This window comes from Paroedura picta, chromosome 5 (assembly GCF_049243985.1).
Source record: "Paroedura picta isolate Pp20150507F chromosome 5, Ppicta_v3.0, whole genome shotgun sequence".
Taxonomy (NCBI): domain Eukaryota; kingdom Metazoa; phylum Chordata; class Lepidosauria; order Squamata; family Gekkonidae; genus Paroedura; species Paroedura picta.
Genome location: NC_135373.1, coordinates 104,211,511 through 104,219,400, shown reverse-complemented (window position 1 = coordinate 104,219,400; position 7,890 = coordinate 104,211,511). Strand labels below are relative to the sequence as shown.

Here is a 7,890-nt window from a genome sequence, read left to right as displayed (position 1 = left end):
CTACACATGGCCACCCACCAGGTGGTAGAACCTAAGTCTATAACTTCTGCTATGGCAGGAGAAAAGGATAATAGAAGATAATTTTCTTTGCTACCTTTGCATCCATTGGGAAAGAAGGCGCATTCATACAGAGCCCATATGTAGTGGGCATAAATATAAACCACATTTGATAACAGATGTTGGTTTCCTTTCTTCTGAGGTCTCCCGACTTTCCCCGCATCCATTGGAAACCTGTCCTTGTCAATTTCACTCCCCTCATTCCTCCAGTCTCCCCTTAAATTATTTAAACCAGACTTCCAGATGCCAGTGAAAGGAACAAACAACTAAAATAAATGGCTTTTGTTAATTTGCTGTTATTCCCATTTGTTTTTTTGTTATCTTAATGAACACAATGAATGGAGCTTTTTTCTATTAATTTTTTCATTAGTTAGGAAAGACATGCACATTACTAATGGGAGTGGATCACAACTTATATCATTAGGATAATGAATATTGCTTTATATTACCACTGAACATTAAGTTTTGGATTTCTTGTGTGTTGGTTTCCTTCTAAAATAAAATATGGTTGACTCTGATGATCATTTTAAACTGGTGAAAGGGCCAATGGATTTGCTGATTCCCTTCTCTTACATTATACTCAGCCCCGTGCCTTTGGGTCACTTGAACAAAGGAGATGGAGGCAGTGAGAGCGGGAGGGTTCTGCTTTTCAAGTGGGGTCCGAATGGGGTCACATGCAGAGGTGGAGCTGTGATGGCACTGCAGATGGTGGGCATGCAGAAGGTAGCCTACTCCTATTCCAGTCTATCACCGGAGGCTACTCATAAGAGCCTGACCTGCTCATTCTGCACACACTGGATAATGCACTTTCAATCTGCTGGATTTTCCTGGGCAAAAATCCTTGAAAGTGCATTCTCCAACATGTGTGGAATGGGTTAGACTAGACTCAAGTTCATGTCCTGGCAGAAAACACATCTCCTTGGGAGACTATTCCCAGCAAGCCCTGGGCCCTGCACTTGCTATAGGAGAGCAACTACAGGAACTAAGTTGCTGCTGAGTCCCATTGATGGCTGCAGCTCCAAGCCCAATATCATCTGCCTGAAGGGGATGGATGCCTGTAGGGAAATAAAAAGTGACATTTAGACAGGAATCTTGTTAAACAGTTTACAGTCAGGTTCTCTGTATTGTGTTACATGTACCTTCCCCCCAGGGGATGTAAGAAGGCATCATTTCCTTGTAATATACACCATGCCTTGGAAAGTGGATTAGACAGAGCACAGAACTGTAAAGCCTTGTCTTTTTTATTTTCAGTGTTTAATTCTCTTGTTTAATTTGTAGGACTGCAAACATTTCAAAATTGTATCCAAAATATTTAAACTGTAGCTGTTTGAGGGAATATTTGAGAGCCTAGATCAAATGTTCTGTATGCAACTCACAGGAATGGGTGGGAGGGATTTTCTAAAATGAAATACACCAAGTAACAGTACTGACTCATCTCCCGCAAATACACTTTCAGAATTCAAAGCTTTCTGAGGGATTTTCAATCTATACACAAACACTATACAACTCTTCTTCTTCTTCTTCTTCTTCTTCTTCTTCTTCTTCTTCTTCTTCTTCTTCTTCAAAATATTTTTAAATGCAACCATAACATAAGGTTTATTAAAACTGTCTGAACTGAAGAAGAAGAAGAAGAAGAAGAAGAAGAAGAAGAAGAAGAAGAGTTGGTTCTTATATGACACTTTTCTCTACCCAAAGGAGTCTCAAAGCGGCTTACAGTTGCCTTCCCTTTCCTCTCCCCACAACAGACACCCTGTGAGGTGGGTGAGGCTGAGAGAGCCCTGATATCACTGCTCGGTCAGAACAGCTTTACCACTGCTTTGGCGAGCCCAAGGTTACCCAGCTGGCTGCATGTGGGGGAGTGCAGAATCAAACCCGGCTTGCCAGATTAGACTTCCGCACTCCTAACCACTACACCAAACTCGCTGTCTCATAACCATAACATAAGGTTTATTAAAACTGTCCAAACAGTTATTATTCATTTTGTAAACCACCTCTCTCCCATTGGACTTGAGGCTTTCCAGCATGTTAAAAGGTACATAACTACATACTTTATTAATTTGAAAAATGAATCTCTAAAAACCCAATTTTCTACCTAGCATCTAGTTTGATTTGTTAACCACCTCACTACCTATTCCCCTTTGTACTTTCCCCATTGCATCCCTGTCTATTGGATATGACAAGTACTCCAGTAGCATGGAAGAAAGGAGTGGGGAAGAAATGCAAGGCTCAGAGGGAGGCCCTTCCTTAATCATAGGCCTGGTGGAAGAGTTCACATAGTAGGCCCTATGGAACTGCAAATCATTCCATCAGGGTCCTAGTCTCAGGCAGCAACTCATTCCACCAGATTGGAGCCAGGGCTGAAAAGGCCTTGGCTCTGGTCAAAGCCAGGCAGATGTCTTAGGGGCCAGGAACTACTAATAGTTTTGCACCAGATCATTAAGATGCTGTCTGGGGGATAATCCTGATATTCTCCTGGTACATATTTTTACAAGTAGAAAATTTAAAATTCCATCTTGCATTCTCTGCAGAACTGTGACAGATCTCACAAGGCTAAAGTTACCAGCTCTGCATTGAGAAACACCTGAAGACTTTGGGGGGGGGGGGTGAGCTGGGAGTGGGCAGAATTTGCAGTGGAGTATAATGCTATGGAGTCCACCCTCCAAAGCAGTCATTTTCTCCAGGGGAACTGATGTCTTTAACCTGGAGATGAGCTATAATTCCAGGGGATCCCCAGGTCCCACCTGGGGACTGGCATCCCCAATAAAGCATTCCACCAGGATGGAGCTATGATGGGAAAAGCCCCTAATTCTGGTGGAAGCAAGATGGCCTTCCTGAGGATCAGGCTCAGACCAAAAATTGGGCAATGATGAGCGCAAGCAGCGTGGGGACAGGTGGTCCTTCAGGTATACCATGTTTAGGGCCTGAAAGGCCTGAAAGGTTATAACCAGCAACTTGAACCAAATCCAGAAACAAATTGGCATCTATTACAAGGCTTTTGTGAAGATTATTTGTGATAATGTTTGTGGTGCATTCTGAGCACTGAAAATACTTTTAAAATGTCACTGTATTGCTTGTTTACTCTAAATACTTCTCAACCCACTTTTGTTCCAGCAGTTGGAACCCAGATGGAACCACTGCAATTATGGAAGTGAGGACCCCTCCCCCTGAGAACTGTCATCAGCCCAGACAAAACTCCTCCTGCGTTTCCTTCCCAGTGTCTCGGCTATTTCACCCAAGCAGGGGCCTTCAGATTCATCTGCACATTTCTCTTTAGGCCATGCTGGGTTGCAATGCTGCTGAAAAACAAAGTGCTTTGGGCCATCATTCCAAGTGTGTAGAGATTTGATGCCTACTTGCTGTGGCAAGAATGTGTTTTCTTTGTCCGAGGCCGGGGCTCCCATTGTTTCAATTCTTGCTAAGTAGCCTTCACTTTGTGACATCGGAGCTCAAAGCGATGACATCCAAGGTCAAAAGCAGCTGGAGCCAGAATGGAAGGCAGCCACATTTACAGCATGAGCAATAAAACTGCAAGGCAGAGAGCTGTGCTGTTATTGGCTCTTTTATTTGCCCAAGGATTAGATGCACAAAGCAGGATGTTTCTTCCCTTCCTCTTCTGTCATACGTCTGCCTTGTCACTGTGACCTCATGCCAGGCTCTTCCTCTTTGACCACAATCTGTTATTTCTGTGGGTATGAATCCTTCAATTAAAATAGACCTCAGTTTTTAAGTGCAGATGGCAAAGCAAACTCCAATACCTGTTCCTTCATCCTTCCTGTTCATGCATCAATCTTCTCCTGTCACCAGAGATGCTCCTTAACCTGCTTTCTTGTATTTAGACCAATGGGAACTGTCTGAATGCAGTGATCTTCTGTCCCTCTGCCCCCCCCCCCCCCCCCGTTCTCGGTTGTGACTCCACACAAGTCCCAAGAGCCAGGTTTACATGACAGTTTAATTTCAAGGAAGGTGAACACATATGATTCTGGCAACACAGTAATTAGCATAGTTTCTCAGCCTACAAAGCCCAGCTCTTTGCATTTGGAATAGAGAGAAACAACGTCAGGAAGCATGGCCAAGCCTTTAATAGATGGCAGCTTTTAAACAAACAAACAAACAAAAAACCCCATAGCCTTTGCAGGACAACCTTTCTTAACATCAGCTTCAGTGAGCTACTTCCAGCAGCTGGAGAATGTGAGCAAAGCTTGGCCGGATCAAATGAAAATTCCACCCAGTTGAGCATTCTGTTTCCAGCAGTGGTCAGCTGAGGCTCAAACCTGGAATGAACGGAACTGGTATGCTCAAGCACTTATTGGTTGACCTCATGTTCTGCTTCCAGGTTGCCAGCAGGGAGCTGATTTTTCATCAAGTTGTCAAGCTGCTTGTCAGCAGCTTGAGCCCACTAGTTGGGTTTAAAACTTTGTCATAGCAGAGAATCAAGTTGGTTGTTCCTCTGGCCTTGTTCATAAGTTACAGTGAACATACAGTCTTATAGGGTTAAAAGGCTCTGTTTTGTAGGGGAGGTCAATTAGAAACATTTTGTCTCCAGCAAGAACTAGCCTCTGCATTCCAGAGATCAACTAAGGTGTTGACAGAACTGCATAAGTGATATTTTGCACCTAAGGGTGGAACTATCTAACTGTGCCTCCATGACTGCAGATGGCTGCCATTTCCATGAGACCAAATCTCTGGTGATGACAAAGAAGCAACAGAAAGACCTTCCACTTTCAGATCATGACATCCAGCAGAGAAAATAAAGCTACTATATGTGTCAGGTTGGTGACCTTTGAGACAGTCATATAAGTTGTCATGGCATCCATAAAGTCCTGAGCCATAGCCTTTGCATGGAAGCTAAAGTCAGCTATGATCAATAGCCTGGGGGATTCTAATACCATGGCAGAGACTTCATAACTCTGCCTGCTTTTCTTGGTGCCACATATCTTCCTCTGTCTGATTTGTGAAGCTAGCTGCCTTCTGGGACTGCCAAATATCTACCCCTGCTCACTCTGGAAGATGTCATTTTGATTTCTTCTAAAACCATTACCTTTGCTTCCATGTGCCTGACAGCTGGTAGAAAGGTTACAATCCTCTAAAAATGCACCTCTACTGGATTGGGAGGTGGGAGAAAGAAACTAAGAGAACCTGGGGAAAAATGCATGCAAAACAAGTTGAATGAAAATGAAATGAATTACATTTTGGAAACACAACCAAAACGAAAACTCAAGACTATACATCCCTGGTATGTTGTACCACGGAGATAATTGTCTCTATAAAAGTAGGACTTTATTGATTAAGGAAGTACAAAGGTAGGCATGCCTATAGACAAGCATGGCTGAACACTCACCCATTTGGCCTGCAGCCTGTTTGCCAGTTGCGAACAGGGTGCAATTTTTGTTGTTGACCAGCTCACCTCTTAGAGAACAGTTTGAGCCTGTCGGGTTTCTTATATTCAAAAAGCACAATACAGTGCAATCAGCAGTGGATAATTAATGGACATTCTCATGCAGTTGGATGGGACTCTGATTTCTCCTCTTCTTCCCAGTTCTGTTGTTGTTAAACATCACTTGGCAACTATTCAGATAAGATAAATAGTGGCAAATCAGTCAGCCATCAATTAAAAATGAACACTGCATTTCTAAACAAGCCTTACCACTCAGTGTTCTATTTTAGTCTGTGATATCCCTGTTATGTCATGAACATGGGAAGCATAGTTCCTCCCCCCCCCCCCCATCATTTAATTACCTGACCTGATCATTTAGGAGCATGTGTGGAATGAATCCACATACTGTTTAGATGCAAAAGACCCAAAAGGCAAGGAAATGAAACTGATGCTACTGCGTAGAAGAAGAAGAAGAGTTGGTTCTTCTATGCCGCTTTTCCCTACCCGAAGGAGGCTCAAAGCGGCTTACAGTCGCCTTCCCATTCCTCTCCCCACAACAGACACCCTGTGAGGTGGGTGAGGCTGAGAGAGCCCTGATATCACTGCTCGCTCAGAACAGTTTTATCAATGCTGTGGCGAGCCCAAGGTCACCCAGCTGGCTGCATGTGGGGGAGCGCAGAATCGAACCCAGCATGCCAGATTAGAAGTCCGCACTCCTAACCACTACACCGAACTGGCTCTCCAGCCAGTTTAACAGCCACTTGGTAGACAGAACTTCATCTCATGGTGACCACAACTGTTAAACATAAGCATGTTCACAATTAGGTATGATGGAACCCCTCATCACTGGACTGGCACACAGTGCCCAATGAACCGTGGCATCCACTACCAGTCTAGGCTTATGGCAAAGCCAGACTCCAGCCAGACTCCATTTTCAGCTTGACAAAAGGCACTGGTCTGACTTGACAGCTGTGACCCTCATGCTCTGTATTCATCCCCCCCACTCCATTGTATTGCTAATGCAGGGGCCAGCAGAGTCCATTGCACCAAAGGGTCTTGCATGACTTCTTTGTCTTCACACCTGTGACTCAACCTAAGGCACAATACAAGGAGGGAATTTCCCCTCTACCCAGCTAGCTAGTCTCTTGAAGCTCCTGGAACCTTCCCATCATACTATAATGGTTTCCTTTCTTCAGCGCCATCAAGCCCCACCCACACCCATCTCTTGAGCCATTACCCATTGTCTCTGTCCCAAAACAGCCCACCTGGTGTACATTTAATCTCTAGTGCCCACCACCCTCCAACAGGGTATAAAAGTCCCTGCTCTGGCAAGCCACCTTGCCAACTCTGGAACTTTGATCCATCCAGATAGACTGACATGCTGCTGGACTCCATGCTGTCTCTGTCTCCACCTCTTCAGGAACTGGTAATTATCCTTCCATTGACCCTCTATCTCAGACTCTTTTCCTTTCAGTCCTCTATTTCCCCATCTGCTGGACTGATAGTATGCTTGTTATATATTTGTCCATTAAATAAAGGCTGCTTATTTTATTCTTAAATATATGTTGTCTGCCTTGTTTCTAGGGTGCAACTATCTGGTATACATCTTTTTAAGTTACCTGAACTCTTTTATGCCATTCCCCAAACTTGGCACGTGCCTCCTGACACGACCAATTCAGGTAACATCATCTGCTGAGCAAGTTTGCTGCAAAGTTTACATCCTCTCTCCTTGGAGTCCACAACTTCTGGGACTTTTGGAACAAAGCTATACTGGGAATTAGATATGCTGCCTGTCAGCTCCAGAGCAGTATATGATTCCCACCACATCATGACCAACAATGAATCAATCCTACTGGGTTATTTTTTTCCCATACTAGCACTGTTATAGCATATTAGCTTTCCTTATATAACTTTGCATCTGAAAACTGAATCTGGGTATTATAATAATTCCAGAAGCTTCTAGTGCCTACAGATTGCCCCAAGTGGAGTCAGTTTATGTTTGTGTCCTCTAGAGTCTAGAGCATGGATATTAAAACAAAATTCAGGACTTTTCTGAATGGAGTGGAACTTTGATCTGTTGTACAGGATTGCATTGACTTGAAGCCTGACATTTTGAATCCCCCTTGATGATTCCCTTTTGTGGAACAAAGGTACCAAAAAAGCTCAGATCTTTCTAGCTCCTCCTGATGTGCTTATGAAATTAACAACATGGGGAGGGGGTGAACTGAAAAGTTCTCTACAGGGCTGTGCATATGCATGCATTTATATGTGTGTTTTGTTCCCACATTAATGCCTATTGTGGGAATGAATACAAGAGGATTAACTGTGGCTGTGATGAGCCAACACTTTGTTTAAATCCACTCTCCGATCTAATCTCCTATTGACTGGGAAACATCACACAGGGACATCTTGGAGGAATTATCACAAATCCCTTTTAAACTCTTCAGTGGCTTCCTCCC

At 43.8% G+C, this 7,890-nt stretch overlaps 1 long non-coding RNA gene across 3 annotated transcripts in view; it reads right to left on the bottom strand.

Moving 5' to 3' along the window:
* Window positions 1-333: 333 nt before the first annotated feature.
* The window catches only part of LOC143838410 (uncharacterized), a 70,425-nt gene continuing 62,868 nt past the window's right edge, over window positions 334-7,890 (bottom strand). Inside the window, exons 3-5 of one of the 3 annotated variants that reach the window (XR_013231382.1) lie at window positions 5,462-5,622; window positions 5,096-5,193; window positions 334-1,112 (exon numbers count right to left, since the gene is read on the bottom strand). This is a non-coding gene — a long non-coding RNA (uncharacterized LOC143838410). Of the gene's footprint in view, window positions 1,113-1,860; window positions 3,741-5,095; window positions 5,194-5,461; window positions 5,623-7,890 lie in introns of those variants that run through there. The other 2 variants (XR_013231384.1, XR_013231383.1) reach the window with 2 other exon arrangements.